Here is a 20,458-nt window from a genome sequence, read left to right on the forward strand (position 1 = left end):
TGACAGCCCAGGGGAGGGGCTGCTTTCTTGTCATTGATAGAAGTTTAGACAGCGCTTGCAGTGGCCGGGGGCGGGACGGGGCGGGGCGGGGCGGGAGTTCCAGTAATACAGCCCCGTGTTCCACATTGCTAGTACCTGCAGAGGAACCCACCTCCTGGAGAAAATATGGGATCGGATGGCACAAGGATTCTCTCTGTTGGCCACTGAAGGTTCGAGGTGGCTGTAGACAGTCCTGCCCCACAAAGGAGCTCACCGCCAGGCAGGAAATTGACACTGGACAAATTGCAATTTGTTATGCCACTGCTCTAATGGTCCATTTGGAATCAAATAGGATGACGTGAGGGAAGGTGCTTTGAAACACCTAAAGGCCTCATCTGCGTGGGATAATTCGCCATTTGCCCAGAAAAGCTTCAAAGCAGCAGCAGCAGTAGCAGCAATAGCAGAATCTCTCTCCCTCCTTCCTTCCCTCCCTCTTCTCTCTCCCACCCCCTCACCGTCCCTAAGTTCGGAGCCCACCCTGCTGCTCAGCCCCCCTAGCAGTCTCCAGGCTGCTCCACTCCCAGCGTCTGAAGCTGCCCCAGGTTCCCAGCACTGGAGCTCAGGCCTGACTCTTTAAATAGTAAATGAATTTGCAGAGAAACAATAGCCTCCAGCCCCAGTTCCTAGCATACTGTAGGTGTGATGAACTTTGTAGAGTCGGAAGAAGGAAGCAGGGAGGAAGAATGGACTCTGGCTGATCAGGGTTCCCTTCCCTTAACTTTCTGTGCTGGGGCAGGAGACAAGGTGTGGCTAAGTGGGTTTCCTGACTGCGGACGAGCATCTCCCGCCACACGGGGTGACGTCACACCCTCCGTGGAGCATGGGGTCTGTTTCCTCCCCTGGAATCTGGGAAGCCTGTGACTGCTTCGGAAGTGATGTTCTCTGATGACAGACTTCCCATTTGTTTTTTGGGGTTTTAAAAAAAAATTTTATTATTTATTTATTGGTTGAGTTCGGTCTCTTGCTGCGCGCGGGCTTTCTCTAGTTGGGGCGAGCGGGGGCTACTCTTCGTTGCGGTGTGCGGGCTTCTCATTGCGGTGGCTTCTCTTGCTGTGGACCACGGGCTTTAGGTGCGCGGGCTTCAGTAGTTGTGGCACGCGGGCTCTAGTGCGTAGGCTCAGTAGTTGTGGTGCACGGGCTTAGTTGCTCCGTGGCATGTGGGATCTTCCCAGAGCAGGGCTTGAACCCATGTCCTCTGCATTGGCAGGCGGATTCTTAACTACTGCACCACCAGGGAAGCCCAACAGGCTTCCCGTTTGTATTCTCTCTTTTGGGACATGCCCCCTGGGATCCCTGATCGGCAGGTAAAAGGCCATCTACCCTGAAGCCACCAGGCTGGAGGGACCACGTGTAGCCAGAGATGCCAAGGGCCTCACTATTCCAGTCTCAGCACAGGAGCCAGACCTTTTTACTTTTTTGTTTTTTCTTTTCCTTCTATGGCTGCGCCGTGCAGCATGTGGAATCTTAGTTCCCCGACCAGGGATCGAACCTATGCCCCCTTGCAGTGGAAGCACGGAGTCTTAACCACTGGACCGCCAGGGAAGTCCCAGGAGCCAGACCTTCTGATGACGCAGCAAACCCCAGACGTTGAGCGGCCCAGCTAACACAGAGTGGAGCAGAGATGGGCTGGCCCTGCCCAAGTTGCAGATTCATTAACAAAATAATACTGTTTTGGGTCACTCTATTCTGGGGGCGGTGTTGTTTCACAGCAACAGAAAATGAAACAAAGGACCTAAAGCTGGGGTGACCAACCATCCCGGTTTGCCGGAAACTGAAAGGTTTCTGGGACTCAAGACATTCAGTGCTGACACTGGCAGAGTCCAAGGCACACGGATAAAGCAGTGGTTCTCAAACCTTCATGTGCATCGGAAACACCTAGGGATTTATTAAAACACAGATGGCTGGGCCCTACCCCTAGAATTTAGTGGATCTAGAGTTGGGTCCAATCATTTGCATTTCTAACAAGTTCCCTGTTGCTGGTTGGAGCCCAAACTTCCAGAAGGACTGGCCTGAATGAAAGGCTGAGTTCGGGACCTGCAAATCCCAGGTTACTGCATGTCCCACTACTTCATCCTCTGCGCGACCCAGCACTGTGGCAGGAAATGGAGGAGGCCAAGGTCCTCTGGGTGTCAACCAGGAGAAACCCACATCTTCCTGGCAGGGTGGCTGGGTGCTATGGAAACAAGGCTAAGCCCGGAAGTGCCCAGGCTCCTTGGCACCTGCTTCCCAGAGGGAGCCTCAGCCCCTGCGGAGCAGCGAAGTGAACAAACAGCAGAGATCAGCCCTCGACCAGGGAGGGTGCCTGCAGGTCCCCACCCCTCAGGAAGCAACCCTGAGGACAAACCTCTGCAAAGGAAACCACCCATCTCCCAGGGCCTTGAGTTTTGTAGCTAGAGGGGACCTTTGCCATCATTGGGCCAACCTCCTCTTTTAACTGGGTGGGGTGGGGGGGAGCAGGGAAGCAGGCTGTGTGTTGACATGACTTGTCAAGACCACCCGTCGAGAATGAGAAGCTTCTCCCCTCCCAGCCGCCTTCCTGGGTCTTGGTCCCTCCTACCTCAGGCTCTGGCCCCAGCTCAGCCTGGGTGCCCACAGCTCCTCGCCCCACATGGTCCTACGCTGTGAACCCACATCCCCCTCGTGGGCCCTCCCCATCTTGAGCGTCTCAGTCCACGTAGGCACCAGCCACCAGGAGCTGCAGGCCCGGGCAGAGGAAAGCTCGAAAGCGGCTGCTGCCTTACTGCAGGGCCCCAAGCTTTAGCGTGAAGACTGCAGAGTCCTGGACCCACCCCCGAGAGGCTGTGACGGGGCCCAGGCACCGACATTCTCGACAAGAGCCCTACGTGATTTGGATGCAGGTAGCGTTGGCCAGACTCCGAGAAGCAACCCCCTAGCATCATCTTCCACAGAAGGCCACCGACAAAGAGGTGACGAAGTGACAGAAGCCTGACTCAAGTACACTTGGGAGGAAGCCGGAATTTATTACTGGTTCTAAAACCCAGACAACTGACAAAGCAGAGCAAAGATGTCATTTGGCCTCATGCACGGTGGGAGCTGAGGCCTGGGATGAATTCCCTTGATTCTCATGGCTAATTTTTCCATCCAGCTGGACATAATAACCCACAGGTCACATCTTCCACCAGGGGATCGACTCACTCTCCCAAATTAAGACACTCTGGGGGAGGGCTGATTGGGTCAGGTGCTTCTCCCTGGACCAGCGAGTAGGATCCTACGCAGGCCCCAGTAGCCCAGCCTGGTCGGTACTGCTCAGGGTCTGAGAGGGAAATGTGGTAAAGAAGGGAGGACTTGGTTCCAGTCTGTGGAGGCCTCTCCCAACCACTGAGACTCTGGGCAGGAGACCTGGTACGGCAGCCAGCCTCCAAGACGGTACCATGATTCTTGTCTCCTGGCGTTCATGTACCTATGTACTCCCTCCTGTATTGAACAGGGCTGACCTGGGTGATGAATAGGATACTGCAGAAGTGATGAAGTGTCTTCCAAGGTTATGCTTTAAGAAGTATTGCAGCTTCTTCCTTGCTCACTCTTGGGTCACTGGCTCCGGGGGAGCCAGCTGCCATACTGTGAGGCACTCAGTCAGCCCTTTGGGCCAGGGCTGGGATGAGGGTGAGTGAGGTATTGGCTCAGGCTCAGAATTTAAGGGGTTGCCAATAAAGCCAGTTATCAAGATAGATGTTTTAAAGTAATATTTTAAAAATGAAAATTCATGCAAAAAAATCCATCGTGAACAAAATATCAAATTTTTAAATAAAGACAGGCTCAGTACGGTCTGAAGTGTACTGGAGCCTGAAGCAAAAGGGAAAATCAGTAACACTCGTCCTGATAGCAATACTAGAGCCCACCAGGAGTGTGGGAGGTCTCGGTCCCGGGGCTGAGGATCCAGTGACATCCACTCAGCCTCCAAACAAGTGACTGGATAAGAAGAACACACGTGTCATCTTCTGGCTCCAGGAAGAAGGCAAATCTAGCAGGGCGTTTCCCTCTGTGTCTGGACTAGGGTGACTAAGCTAAGCTCCCCTTAGCCAAGCAGAACAGTAGCTGGCCACTTCCAGGGCTGCAGCCCGGTAATGACGATGACTCATCATAACCACATCTGTGGATTCCTTATCACGTGCCAGGTCCTTTGCCAAGCACTTTTCAGGTATTAACTTCATTCCTCAGTGGGGACCTGAGGTAGGTTCTAATCACCATTTTACAAATGAGGGAACAGAAGTACAGAGACTTCAGTAACTTGCCCAAGTTTCCACAGAGCGAGGGGTCGGAGTTGGGGTTTGACCTCAGGCAGCGCCTGACTCTGGAAACCACAGGCTGAATTTGCATCTCAGCTCTGCCAAGTATTTGCTGTCTATACTGGGAAAATTACTTCACCTCTTTAGGCTCAGTGCTCACCCCTGTAAAATGGGGATAGTAGATGAGCTCATGCTTAAAGCACTTAGCACCACAGTTGCTATGAAGCAAATGAACACTCAGCATTAGCCATTATTATTCTTCTGTCAGGTGCACTTGAACTTCAGATGGTAGCTTCCACTCAGGGACGGTCTCCCCCTAATCTTTCCCTCCACTTCCTTTTTTTTTTTTTTTTGCGGTACGCGGGCCTCTCACCGTTGTGGCCTCTCCCGTTGCGGAGCACAGGCTCTGGATGCGCAGGCTCAGCGGCCATGGCTCACCGGCCCAGCCGCTCCGCGGCATGTGGGATCCCCCCGGACCAGGGCATGAACCCGTGTCCCCTGCATCGGCAGGCAGACTCTCAACCACTGCGCCACCAGGGAAGCCCCTCCACTTCCTTTTTTACTGGCTTCTATAACCATCCTCCCTCACTCTGCAGGGACCCCTTGCCTCTCACGGGGTTGTACCTACTCCCCACCCAACCCTCATGCAGTGAAGCTCAGAAAATCCAGGAAGAGCTATGGGATGCTGGGGAGAGCCTGGGGCGGGTGTGGGGAGAGGAACAGGAGGTGAGCCGGGCAGGGAGAGCGTGGCCCTGGGGCAGGAAGCGCCGGTCTAGGGGAGGCCTCAGGGCCCCAAGCGAGCAAGCTTGCCGAGCTCGATCCTGTTTGCTTCCCCGGCTGCAGCCCCGACTCACAAGGAGACCTACCAGAGTGGACACACCGACTAACCCGCGGGTCTTCTTCCCTCCCCACCGCCAGGCGCCATCAGGGCGATCCCAGAGGCCTCGTAGGTGGGAATGGGGAACCAGGAGCACAGGGCAGGCTGGGCCGCCGCGTGGAAACCTGGCTTGAGGGGGTGGAGGGACCACCTCTGCCCTTCGTCCGCCAACACCGTCCCCCGCACAAATTCATGCTCATAAAGAAGCTTGTGGGCACAGGCTGGGGACCAGTGACTGCGTGTGCACTGGAGTGCTGGTGGCAGCGAGCTCTGCCAGGTGGCTCCTGCTGGGCGCTACTCCCCTTCAGCCATGCCACCCAGTGTCACCCAACAAACCCATCACGACGTCCCAAGTCTGTCAAGTCTTCTGAAAAGACTTGCTCTCTTCTCTTATTGCCATCCTGCCTCCTGCCCTCCTGGGAAGGGATGACCTTCATCCCGTGATGGATCCCCGATGCTGTGCTGGAACCATGAGACACACAGATGAAAGGCGCTCCAGGATTCTCGGTTCCAGTTTGCAGAGGAGCGGGGGTAAGAGCCGATTTGGTCCCAGTGCCTGGGCTATGGTAGGAGGCTATGCAAGGACAGGGGCAGCAGAGGGGGTTCCGGAGTCCTGAAGGTCACCAGGAGTTGGCCAGGGGAAGGAGAAGTGTCCCCAGAGGAAAGGCCCTGCAGGGTAACTGGGATGAATTCTGGGGGTGTGTCCTGGAGGCAAGTGGGGAGAAGTGGGGAGGTGGAGCCGATGATGCTGAGCTTTGTAATTAGCCGGCTTTCATAGTTTGCCTTTTATATAGAATCCTCTGGGGATCCAAAGGGTTTTAAGCTGAGGGACATGACTAGATCTGCCTTTTGGAAAGCTCTCTGGCTGCGCTGCAGAGAGTGGATGGGTGGATGGAGAGGCCGGGAGAAGGGCGGAGGGAGAACAGGTGCCGGCCCTGGGAGGAGAGCATTGGCGTGGGAACCAACAGGACTTGGGGGCTGATGAGGGGAGACTCTAAAGAGGACACAGTTTGCTGACATGGGGGATTGAGGAGGAGGGCACATTTGGGGAAGGTTTCCGACACATCCACAGTAGAATCCAGAAGGGACATGGATAGATAGTATCGTGTAACTGTGGCGTCTCCCTTTACCACCTTGAACAGGAGTAGCAGGCCCATTGTTTCTAAGTGTCACTCAACCCTTCTCCCCCCTCCTTCTCCCATGTGACTAAGACCCCAAACCTACTCAGTTTAAGTGGTGGCGCAGGGGTTAAGAATCTGCCTGCCAATGCAGGGGACACAGGTTTGAGCCCCGGTCCGGGAAGATCCCACATGCCGCGAAGCAACTAGGCCCGTGTGCCACTACTACTAAGCCTGAGCTCTAGAGCCCGCGAGCCACAACTACTGAAGCCCACGAGCCACAACTACTGAAGCGCGTGCGCCTAGAGCCCGTGCTCCGCAACAAGAGAAGCCACCGCAGTGAGAAGCCCGCACACCGCAAGGAAGAGTGGCTCCCGCTTGCGGCAGCTAGAGAAAGCCCGCGTGCAGCAACACAGCCATAAATAAATTAATTAATTTTAAATTAATTAGTTTTCAGAAGGGGTGGGTACTGTGGTTTGCAGCTGTGAATCCCATAGGACTTGCTAACACTGCTCAGGGCCCCAGCACATCCAGTGGGGTGGCCCTCACTATGAATCGTGGCCCCGCAGTCCTCTGCAAACCGCCACTCAGAACAGGTCCTGTCACCTGCCAGCTCTGACTCCAAAACCTATCCTGAACTCAACCCTCCCATCTCCACCGCACCACCGCAGTTCAAGCCACCAGCGCCTCACCTGGACCACTGCCTCCTAACTGGTCGGCCAGCCTCTGCTCTGGCTTCCGCACTCTCAATATGGCAACCAGAGAAATCTTTTCAAAATATAAACCAGATCATATCACACCTTGGTTTAACACCCCTCTATCTGCATGGGCTAACTTACCACTCAGGCCTCAGACAAAATATCCCCTCAGAGAAGCCTTCTTGACACCCCCCCACCAAGCTAGATTAGTGGCCCCAGCCTCAGTATCCCATCACCTTCTTCTACTTTCTTTGTCGCTCTTTCATTATCTGACATTATCTTGTTTCCTTGCTTCCTTGGTCTGTCTCTGCCCGACAGGATGTCAGCTGACAGCAGGGCCCTTGCTGGGCTCGATGGCCCAGTATCACCGGCGTCTGGCGCCGGGAGAATAGGTGCTCAAGAAGCATCTGTTCCATGAACTGTTAATGCTATAGGCCCCTGCTGCAAACTGCCTCTGAGCCCTGGCATTCGGGCAGCCTGGTGACCTCCCTTGACCTGAAGACAGCACCTAGTGACAAGGGTCAGGTAGAGGAGGAGTGAGACTCTGACAGCCTGCTCTCCGTGCCAGTCTCCTCCGCACGGCCCTCCCCACCAGGCCCCCAGCACCTCTCTCCTCTCCCAGTGCCCAAGTCTGCTCCACGGCCTGCTCTGTGGAGAGGACACTCCTTTTGGGGAACCCCTACTCCTACGCCACTTTGGCAGTGAAGTCAGGAGCTGGTGGGGGCTAGAGGAGGGGGTAGGCCGTCCAGAGCAGAGGGGCAGCGTTAGCTTTGGTCAGTCATTTGAGAACAGGGTGAGAGCCGAGAGCAGGGCGATGAGTCCACATCTCGCATACAGGTTTCCAGTGTTCCTGTGCCCTCCGATTCTCTAAACTGCTAACATTGTTTACTACACACAGGCCCTCATTAACCTAAGAAAGCCCTGCAGGAGGGGCTCCTGTTTCGTTGGGTGCCTCTCCTGGTGTGTGGGGAAGGAGGGCTGTGGCCAGAATCCTGGAACATTGGCCTTCAGGAGACATACGGGAGGAAGCGGAGGCTAAGGCGAGGATGAAAGTGCCCAGAGGCTCAGAAGGAAGTCGAGAGAGGACGCTGGAGGCCAGTGGAGCAAAGGATTTCAAGAAGGAAGTAGTAAACAGGGTCAATGTTGCCAAGCAGTCCGGGTTGCAGAGGTGTCAGTGGCTAACCACTGAGATTGTTGGTGACTCTGGTGGGGGCAGAAGCTAGCCAGGCGTTGCAGACACGAGGAGCCTGGGACTTCTTCCTGAGTAGCTGTGCCTGTGATGGAAGGGAGACTGGGCAAAAGCTCATAGGGCTCAGGGGACAGGAGCCTTTTTCCTTTTGAGATGGAATGTGAGCATGCCTACAGGGGAAGAGAAAGGCGGCCAGGCCAGAAGAGAACCTAAATGATGCAGGGAGGCCCCGGGGGACAGGGGGTGGAATGGGATCGGTGGGAAGCAAGGCAGCAACGTGAGGTGATGCAGAGCGGAGATGAAGGGGCTTCTCACCTGTTGGCGGGAAGCGAGCTCACTTGCTGGAGTTGGGGGTCGAGGGGCAGCGGCAGGGCCGTAATCGTTGCTGTAGGGGAGCAAGGGCGGGTCGTGCAAAGAAGTGGAGGGGCCCTGAGGCCACGTGACCTGGACCAACACCCTCGAGAGGGAGGAGACTTTCTCTCCAGAAGCACTTGTCAGCCCAAGTGCAGGAACAGATTCGAGGGTTTTGCTTTCCTCCTCCTCCAAACCCTCATTTTATGGAGGCAAGTCTTGTCATTACTTTGGTTAGCAGTATGGCTCTACGAGAGCTGGCTTTAACAATAAAACCCGCTGGATAGAAGAAAATTCTTCCATAAAAGCCCCCCAAAAAACTGTCCAGGGCTTCCCTGGTGGCGCAGTGGTTGAGAGTCCGCCTGCCGATGCAGGGGACGCGGGTTCGTGCCCCGGTCCGGGAGGATCCCACGTGCCACGGATCGGCTGGGCCCGTGAGCCATGGCCACTGAGCCTGCGCGTCCGGAGCCTGTGCTCCGCAGCAGGAGAGGCTGCAACAGTGAGAGGCCCGCGTACCGCAAAAACAAACAAAGAAACAAACAAAAACTATCCGAAAAGAAAAGATGGGGGGGGAGTGTCATGGGTCTACATTCACAGGTGAAATAAAGTAGTACCGTCCCACTGAAGCATACATACCAAGGCCTCTCACAAAATGACTGGAGAAACCAAGAATATTAAAAAGCAGTTTCCAAGCAAGATGACTGGGTAGCTCCAAATCTAGTTTTGGTTCTGCTGCAAATGATTATATGCTTTTATGTAGGTGCGCCGTTTCCTTTTTTTTAACTTATTGTTAAAAGGCAGTGGAACTAGAGAGCTGCAGACTCCCTGGATTCTGAGGCTTTGAGCCTGAGAAATTTCCGTGAGTCAGCAACCCTCGGGACAGCCACAGGGACGCAGTCTGGTGGCTCTGACCCCAATGATGCTGCCCTGACCTGGCAGCAGGCCTCCACCAGCAGTGGCCACTCCCTCTCTGGGGACTGTTGTTAAGTCTGGAGCTTGGCTTTAGCCACTCATTCTTCCTTTAAATCTGTCTCCAGAATTTGGGGCTCTTTCTGGCCAGGACGGAGATCTTCGTAGTAGGGATACCAGGAGGAAATATGTCTGCTCTCAGCATTGAAAGAATTGCCCAGGAGGGAAGAAATTCTGTCACAAAACATTTCAGAGATCAGTTCATCTGGTCCAAACCTCCCATTTCACAGATAAGAAATACAAGTCAGCCCGGAAAAGCTGCATCTGTTAACCTCACAGTTGGTGGCAGCACGTGTGTGCCCTACACACTGGGGGCAGGGTAGGCGGGTAGGGCTGTCTTGGAAAGACCGGGAAACTGAGAAAAGAGGGAGGCAGCCTGTTCAGATACTGGCAGCTAGTACGTGAAGCCAGAAAGCATTACAGAGATTCTGTGGTACACCTATTTTAGTCCAGAAGAAACAAAAATCTTCACTTTCATTTTCTGTGATCCCCATGGATTGCCTGTCTGTATGTGTACTCAGTGCTTTGTTGTGTAATATAAAGACTTCCCCAAGATGCTACACAGGTATAAAATCCCTTAGGCAGAAATAGTATTCACAGGATATTAATAAATGGAACATAAAGACAGTGTTGGCCACAAAAGTTTTAATTCTTTAAGGGATTTAATTATATTAAAGAGCTAAATGTTCCAGGAAAGATTCTGTTCCCCTTTCACAGCCAGTTCATGGCAAAAGGTTTCTGGGGACAGGCAGCTGTCCCCAGAGACAATTAAGTGAGGCTCCAGGCTGTTGCTGGTTGCCTTATTTGGAAATGGCTGAAGTCGAAGGAGTTCCTGACAATCACTGTGGGGGGACGATACAGGCAGAAACCTCTCAAAACCTCTCAGTCTCCTCACAAATCGCTGAGAAAAGGGCCTTTAAAACAAACAAAAAAAAGGCAGACAGAAGACTCCGGAAGAGTAGCCAAATAAAGGTCTTTGAGACCACAGACGAGAGGCTTACTGCATGCACAGCTCGAAGTATAATCACCAGCTGGCTGTGACAAATCTGTCCTCATTAGACCTTGGACTCTGAAGCTAGTTCTCAATATAATCCTGAAGCCCAGTGGATGGATGTGGAGAGTGTTATCTGTTCTCTATCCCCACTGCACTTACTGTTTAAAAGGTTCGGGCTTCCCTGGTGGCGCAGTGGTTGAGAGTCCGCCTGCTGATGCAAGGGGCATGGGTTCGTGCCCCGGTCTGGGAAGATCCCACACGCCGCGGAGCGGCTGGGCTCGCGAGCCATGGCCGCTAAGCCTGCGTGTCCGGAGCCTGTGCTCCGCAACGGGAGAGGCCACAACAGTGAGAGGCCAGCGTACCGCAAAAAAAAAAGGTTCAGCAATCTTGCTTATGCCACAGGCAAGAAAGCAAAAGTCTTCACAAAATCAATATGTCCAACCCAAAGAATTGGAGAAAATATTTGCAAACCATTTATCTGTTAAAGGATTGATACCCAGAATATATGAAGAAGCGTCTACAACTCAACAACAAAAAACCAAACTACCCAGTTTAAAAAATGGGCAAAGGACTTGAATAGACATTTCTCCAAAGAAGACATACAAGTAGCTAACAGGCATGTGAAAAGATGCTCAAAAAAAAAAAAAAAGATGCTCAACATCACTAATCATTAGGGAAATACAAATCAAAACCACAGTGAGATACCACTTCACACCAATTGGGATGGCTGTTTCATAAATATATAAAACAGGCATTGGAGAGAAACTGGAACTCTTGTACATCGCATTCTGGTGGGAGAGTAAAATGGTGGCACTGTAGAAAACAGTACAGATGTTCCTCAAAAAATGAAAAATAGATCCAGCTATTCCACTTCTGGGTATATACCCCAAAGAGTTGCAAAGTAGAGTCTTGAAGAGATATTTGCACACCCATGTTCATAGCATTGTTCACAACAGCCAAGATGTGGAAACAACCCAAATGTCCATCAACGGATGAATGGATAAACAAAATGTGGTATACACAGATATACAATGGAATAAGATTCAGCTTTAAAAAGGAATGAAATTCTGACATATGCTAAACATGGATAAACCCTGAAGACATTATGCTAACTGAAATAAACCAGAAACAAAGAGAACAAATATTGCATGATTCCAATTATACGAAGTATACAGAGGAGTCAAATTCATAGAGAAAGAAAGGTAGAATAGTGATTACCAGGGGTTGGGGCAGAGGGTAAGGGAGACTTACTGTTTAATGGGGACAGAGTTTCAATTTGGGATAATGAAAAATTTCTAGAGATATTGGTGATTTTGCACAACACATGAATATACTTAATGCCACTGAAATGTACACTTAAAAATAGTTAATATGATGTTATATATATTTTACTAAAATAAAAATAAATAAAAAACCAATCTGTCACCAGATTGGTACAACTGTCATGTCTCAATACCAGTATCAAATAATCTTGTTCTAAGGCTGGAGAGAAAAAATGTGAAATCTTTTCAAGGTAGAATAACTTATTCTAAAAGACTCCTGGGGACTTCCCCGGTTAAGACTCTGTGCTTCCAATGCACGGGGCCCAGGTTTGATTCCTGGTCAGGGAACTAGATCCCACATGTGTGCCGCAACTAAGAGTTCGCATGCCACAACTAAGGAGGCTGCAACAAAGACCCAGTGCAACCAAATAAATACATAAATATTAAAAAAAAAAAAGACTCCTGGATACAAGATAAATATGCAAAACAATTAGCCACAAATCACAAAAAAAGGTATTTTAAAAATATATTTTGTAGGTTCACCATTCTTAAGATGTAGAAATACATTAACAATGGAAGAAAAACCGAGTAATATTCAAAAATCATAACTTTCCTTGGGCCCATCTCAGAGCTATTACAAAGGAACCAAATAAACTGAATTCTAAAGGGTAATAAACCCATCCAAGCAGAGAAAGGGATGCACTGAGCATGTCATATTATGCTGATCATGGAAGAAAAAGGTGGGCGCCATTGGAGATAAGGAAGAAGAAATGAACTAAAATTTTAACAAGTGTTTAAAGGCCAAGTGTGGGCTAGTGTGTCAATTTTGACAGCAGAGAGGACCAGAAAAGGAGAACTCACACTCACTTGCAAGCTCTTTTCTGGGTTGGGCCTCCAATGGTACAGACCAGGAGGATGGAGAGAGCCACCCTTGGCGGCACATGCATGCAGGAGTGATAAGCTGCTCTGGGGGAACAGATGTGAAAACCCACCTCCTTCCCAGGAATCCTTCTCTCCTCCACAGCCCAGGCCAAAATCTATTCTAAAGCCACTAGGGAGGACATGAAGTATGCTGCTGTAATGTTTTTATACTGTACATGAAGTGGTATAATATATTTGAAGGTCGACTGTGACACATTAAAGACATGTATTATGAACTCTAGCACAAACACTAAGTAAACCAAAAAAAAGTAAAAACAAAAGAATAAGTCAGTAGGAGAATTCCAAAAGAAGGCAGTAAAAGAGGGGAAAAGTCATCCAAAGAAGAGATGCAACAGAGAAAACAGCAAGAGTATAATAGATTTAAATGCATATCTACCAACAATTACATTAAATGTAAATTGTCTAAACACTCCCATTAAGAGCAAATGATTTTTAAAAAAAAATCCGACTATATGCTATCAACAAGAAACCCACTTTAGGTATAAAGACATGGACAGGTTAAAAGTAAAAACATGGAATAAGATATACCCTGTAAATTTTAACCAAAAGAAAGCTTAAGTGGCAATATTAATACAAGATGAAACAGACTTTAGGACAAGGAAGTGTCCTTAGGAGTGAAGAGACAATTATATAATAAAAAAGAGGTCAATCCATCAAGACATAACAATCATAAACGTAGACACCCAATAATAGAGCTTCAAAAGACATAATTCAAAAATCGACCAAAAAAAAAGTATTCAAAATAGACAAACTCAGAATTTAGTCGAAGACTTTAACACTCCTTTGTTGGTAATTGATAGGGCATACATAAAATCAGTGAGGATACAGAATACTTTAATACTACTATCAACCAACTTGACATGCTTGACATTTACAAAACATTCTCCCCACCAAGAGCAGATAACACATACTATTTCAGTGAATGTGGAACATCTACTAAGAGAGACTATTCTGGGATCTAAAACAAGTCTCAATAAATTAAAAAGGATTGAAATCATATAAAATGTGTTCTTTGGCCACATGGAATTAAATTAGAAATCAACAACAGAAAACATCTGGGAAATTTCCAAATATTTGGAAATGAAACAATGCACTTCTAAATAACTTATATATCAAAGAAGAAATCACAAAGAAAATTAGAAAATATTTTAAATAAATGCAAAAATACCAAATTTACCAATATACCAAATTTATGGGATGTAGATAAAGCAGCATTTAGAGGGAAACTCATAGCTTCAAATGATTAGACAAAGAAAGATCTCCAATTAATAACCTAGTAAGCTACCTTAAGAAACTGGGGGTGGAGAGGTGGGAGCAAATTAAACCCAAAACAAGCAAAAGGAAAGAAGTAACAGTAAGAGGTAAAATCAATTATGTTAAAAAAAAAAATCAATGAAACCAACAGCTGATTCTCTAAAAAGATAAATAAATCACTAGCCAATCAGATCAAGAGAGAGAAGATACAGACCAACTGGAATGAAAGAGGAGACAACTCTATACAGATCCTCAGACATTAAGTGAACAATAGGAAATATTATGAATAAATTTATACCAGTAAATGATAGTTTGGTAAAATGGACACACTCCTTGAAAGTGACAAACTACCAAAAGCTCACTCAAGAAGAAACAGATAACCTGAATAGCACTACATATGTATCAAAAAAGTAAGTTCACAGCTAAAAAGAAAGAAAATTCCAGGCTGAGATAGCTTCTCTGGAGAATTCCACCATCGTTTAAAGAAGAAATAATAACAAGCCTACACATGCTCTTCCAGAAAACAGATGAGAGTATACTTCCCAACTCATTTTATGAGCCCTCCATTACTCTGAAACCAAACCCAGACAACAATATTATCAGAAAACAAAACTACATATCAACATCCCTCATGAACACAGACATAATATTAAAAATTGAATCCAGTGATAAAAATGATCATTATCAAGTAGGGTTTATCCCAGAAATGCAAAGTTGGCTCAACATTCGAAAAGTAATCAATATAATTCAACATATCAATAGGCCAATAAAGGAAAGTCATGTATATCTCATCTCCATAGACAAGGAAAAAGCATTTGGCAATATTCAACATATAATAAAAACTCTCGGACTTCCCTGGTGGTGCAGTGGTTATGAATCCGCCTGCCAATGCAGGGGACATGGGTTCGAGCCCTGGCCCTGGAAGATCCCGCATGCCGTGGAGCAACTAAGCCCATGTGTCACAACTACTGAGCCTGCGCTCTAGAGCCCGCGAGCCACAACTACTGAGCCCGTGTGCCACAACTACAGAAGCCTGGGCGCCTAGAGCCTGGACTCCACAAGAGAAGCCACCGCAATGAGAAGCCTGTGCACCGCAATGAAGAGTAGCCCCTGCTCACAGCAACTAGAGAAAGCCCAGCGCAGCAATGAAGACCCAATGCAGCCAAAAATAAAATTTAAAAAAAAACAACAAAAAAAAACCTCTCAGCAAACCAACAGAAGGGGACTTTCTCAACTTGATAAAGAAAAACCGATAGCTATCATCATCCTTAATGGTTAAGACTAAATGTCTTCTTTTTAAGATGGACTAAAGCAAGGATGTCTACTCTTATTATTATTATTATTATTTTTGCAGTACGCAGGCCTCTCACTGCTGTGGCCTCTCCCGTTGCAGAGCACAGGCTCCGGACGCGCAGGCTCAGCGGCCATGGCTCACGGGCCTAGCTGCTCCGCAGCATGTGGGATCTTCCCGGACCGGGGCGCGAACCCGTGTCCCCTGCATCGGCAGGCGGACTCTCAACCACTGCGCCACCAGGGAAGCCCATTACTCCTTTTAAAAGGAGTGTTTTGCAGGGAGCTGAGCCGTTATAGAGGCAGTGTGCACCTCGAGCAGTGAGAGTGGCACTGCCAAGCTCCTTCCTTGGAAACTACACAGCATCAAGCCACCAGAGCTGTGAACTGTGAACATCTGCACTTTACCTCGATTTATTTTGTACATGTTAGCAAGATATGTCCTAACATAACTGCTTTTTCACTTTATGCCACTTCGGCTTATGAAAGGTTTCACAGGAATGCTCTACTTTCAGTGGGGGAAGCCTGTATATGGTCAACTAATTTTTGACAAAGGTGCCAAGGCAATTCAAAAGAGGAAAGAGTCTTTTTAATAAATGGTGGTAGAATAAGTGGACATTTATGTACAAAGACAAAAAAACTGTTACCTCACATTATAGACAAAAATCAACTTGAAATGGATCATAAAACTAAAGTGTAAAACTAAGCTATAAAACTTCTGGAAGAAAATATAGCAGAAACCCTTGAGTTAGGCCAAGATTTCTTAGGACACAGAAACCACAAATCATACAAGAAAAAAGCTGATAACTAAACTTCATTACATTAAAATGTCTGCTCATCAAAAGGTACTGTTAAGAAAATGAAAAGACAAGCCTAACTATGAAAGAAAATATTTGCAAAACACATTCCTGTAAAGGGTTTGTATCCTGAAATATAGGGAACTCTTACAAGTAAACAGTAAGAAAATAGCCCAGTCAAAAAAGAGCAAAAGATCTGAACTGATAATTCATCAAATGATAGATATGGATGGCAAATAAGCACATGAACAGATGCTCAACGTCTAGTCCTTAGTGAACTACAAATGAAAATCACAATGAGATACTACCTATTAAACGGCTAAAAATTTTAAAATGACATACAAAGTGCTGGTGAGGATATGAAGCAACTAGACAGAACTGTGTTGGTGGGAATGCAAAATGGCAGAGCTACTCTGAAAAGCAGTTTGGCAGTTTGTTAAGAAAAAAATTAAACATATACTTACTAAACAACTTAGCAAACCCACGCCTAGATATTAACCCATGAATAATGAGAACATATATCCACACAGATACCTATACATGAATGTTTACAGCAGCTTTATTCCTAATGACCAAAAATTAGAAAAACCCAAATGTCACTAACAGATGAATGACAAACAATAGAATACTTCTCAGCAATGAAATAGACTACTTGTATGTCTACAAGGATGAGTCTCAAATGCATTATGTTTAATAAAAACATCCAGACACAAAAAGCTCCACTTGTTTACACTTATATGACATTCTGGCAAAGGCAAATCTACAGGGTCAGAAATCAGACCAGTGGTTGCCAGGAGGCAGTGAAAGGGGACTGACTCCAATGGGACAAGGTAAAAAAATCTGGCATCATGACACCTAACAGTGCAACTCAAAAGGGTGCATTTTACTGCCTTTAATTTATACCTCAATAAGCCTCAATATAAACTTGATATTTAAAAAACGACAAAGATAAAAAAAGATAATCTACAATAGCACCAAAAAAGTATCAGAGATTTAAAGATTTACTTAAGAAACAAATGAAATTACCCTGAGATACATATGCAAAATGATATAGGTACATGATCATTTACTGCAAAATTCTAATGGCAAAGACTGGAAACCTAAATCTCCTTTATTACTGAAGTTGTACAATCCATTTATTGAGAAGCCAAAAATAAACTGAAACATTTATGGTTTCAACAAGGATTTTCAACAAGGATTCCAAATGAGTTTCAAGGAGGATTCCAAGACCATTCAATGAAGAACAGACTCTTCAACAAATGGTGCTGGGACAACTGGATAACCACGTGCCAAAGAATGAAGCTGGAACCCCACCTCACTTCATATACAAAAATTAACTCAAAATGGATCAATAACCCAAATGTAAGACCTAAAACTATCAAACTATTAGAAGCAAACATAGAGGTATATCTTCATGACCTCAAATTTGGTAGTAGATTCTTAGATTTGACACCAAAAGCACAAGCAACAAAAGAAAAAATAAGATAAACTGGACTTCATAAAAATGAAAGACTTTTGTGTATCCAAGGGACATTATCAACAATGTGAAAAGACAACTTAGAGAATGGGAAAAAATATTTACAAATCTAATAAGAGTTTAATATTCAGAATACATAACAAACTCTTACAACTCAACAACAAAAAGACAAATGACCCAATTTAAAAATGGGCGATGGACTTGAATAGACATCTCTCCAAAGAAGATATAGAAATGGCCAACAAGCACATGAAGAGATAACCAACATCACTGGTTGTTAAGGGAATGCAAATCTAAACCACAATGAGATACCACTTCACATCCACTATGAGGCCATAAAAAAAAATCCCCAAACAGAAAACAACAAGTGTTGGAAGAGGGTGTGGAGAAATAGGAACTCTCATTTGTGGTCAGTGGGAATGTAAAATGGTGCAGCCGCTGCAGAGAACAATTTGGCAGTTCCTCGAGAAGTTAAACATAGAATTATCATAGGACACAGCCATTCTACTCCTAGATATACACCCAAAAGAACCAAAAACTAGTATGCAAACAAATACTTGTTCACAAATGTTCATAACAACACTATTCACAACAGCCAAAATGTAGAAACAACCCAAATGTCCATCAACAACAAATGAACATATAAACAAACTGTGGTCTAGCCAAAGGATGGGTTCTCATTCAGCCATAAAAAGCAACGAAGTACTGATACATGCAACAGCTTGGATGAACCCTGAAAACATTATGCTAAGTGAAAGAAGAAAAACACAAACCATCACATATTATATGATTCCTTATATATGAAATATCCAGAATAGGCAAATCCATAGAGACAGAAGACAGATTAGCGGTTACCAAGGGATGGGAGAAGCAGGAAATGGTGTGATTTCTAATGGGTATAGGTGTTCTGCTGGGCAGATGAAAAAATTTTAGAGGCAGTGGTTGCACACTGTGAATGCATTAAATGTCACTGAATTGTACACTTTATAATGATTAATTGTATGTTACGTGATTTTCATCTAATAAAAAAGAAAAAGATGTACTGGTCTATCCAATGACATATATATTTATAAAAAAGAATGGGGGCTTCCCTGGTGGCACAGTGGTTAAGAATCCATCTGCCAATGCAGGGGACACGGGTTCGATCCCTGGTCCGGGAAGATCCCACATACCGCGGAGCAACTAAGCCCGTGCACCACAACTGCTGGGCCTGCGCTCTAGAGCTCGCAAGCCACAACTGCTGAGCGCACATGCCACAACTACTGAAGCCCATGCACCTAGAGCCCGTGCTCTGCAACAAGAGAAGCCACTGCAATGAGAAGCCCGCGCACCGCAACAAAGAGTAGTCCCTGCCTGCTGCAACTAGAGAAAGTCCGTGCACAGCAACGAAGACCCAACGCAGCCAAAAATAAATAAATAAAATTAAAAAAAATAATAGGCAAAAGATAAATATTCTGAGTCTTTAAAAAAAATGAATGAAGCTATTATGTATTGATATAAGATTACAAAAATAAGTCTTTAAGTTGGAAAAAGTTGTAGAGTATATACAGTAGGGGAGAATTTATAAGTATGTACTTATTTACTTGGATATGCATAATACACATGAAACTGGTAATACTGGTTGCCTTCAGGGAGCAAAGTTTGAATCCTTGGATGGCTGGGGACAGGGTGAGAAGCTAATTTTTATATAAGCTGTTGTACATATATAGTATGAATATATATATATATATTTTTTTCTGTATATATCAGACTCATATAAATAATAAATATAAAAATACACACAGGATAACTAGTTTATGAATGATAGTGGAATAATTTTAGTTATCCCTATAGAAAAATCAATTAATAACTCCTACTTCACATCAAAAATAAATTTAACGTGTACTTGAGACCTAAACGCAAAACACATTTTAAAGTACATTTTAAAGTACAGAGGAGAATCTTTATATCCTCAGGGCTGAGGAAAACTTCTTAAAGTAGATATGGAAAACACAAACCATGAAAGTTTAATAAATTTAAAGTAAAAACTTCTAAATAGTAAAAGACATTATAAATAAAGTAAAAAGACAACCTGAAGTGTGACACCAGTTACCTGTGATGCACATGACCAAAAATAAATTGTAGGATCCAGAATATTTAAAGTACTCTCAAAATCAAGAAAAAACACAAGAGAATGGATAAAAGATATAAATATGGACTTCACAAAAGGCCAGTAACATGAAGATATGCTTATCCTCACTGGTTATTAAGGACGTGCAATTAAACCACACATGAGATTCGTTTCATATCCATCCAATTGGTAAGTACAAAATCTGACAACTGTCAGTAAAGATGTGGAACACAGGCACCCTTGTATATTGCTTTTGGGAGTTTAAATTGGCACAATCATTTGAAGAGTACTTCTGCGTTATCCAGAATAGTTGAAGATCCATGTAGCTTATGACTTAATTCTATTTCCTGATATGTACACTAGAGAAACTCTTGCACATGAGCATAAGTAGACATGTACAAGAATATTTATAAGAGTGGAAACCTGAAAAAACCCTAAACATCCGACAGCAGGAGAATGACTACATGGCGTTATGTAGTATCCACATGATGGATTACTCTAAGCATAGAGCTATATGAAGGTAATCACTAAAAACAATGCAGATTAGAAAAAACAAACTATCAAATGATATCAAAATTTATATAAAATTCAAAAGCATTCTGTAAAACCGTACTATTCTGGCAATCAAACTTTTCTGGCAACATACATTATTATAAAAGGCATACGGGGGATTTCCCTCGTGGCACAGTGGCCTGCCAATGCAGGGGACACAGGTTCAAGCCCTGGTCTGGGAAGATCTCACATGCCGCGGAGCAACTAAGCCCGTGCGTGACAACTACTGAGCCTGTGCTCTAGAGCCTGCAAGCCACAACTACTGAGCTCGCGTGCCACAACTACTGAAACC

This window comes from Stenella coeruleoalba, assembly GCF_951394435.1.
Source record: "Stenella coeruleoalba genome assembly, chromosome: 1".
In the NCBI taxonomy this organism is placed as follows: Eukaryota; Metazoa; Chordata; class Mammalia; order Artiodactyla; family Delphinidae; genus Stenella; species Stenella coeruleoalba.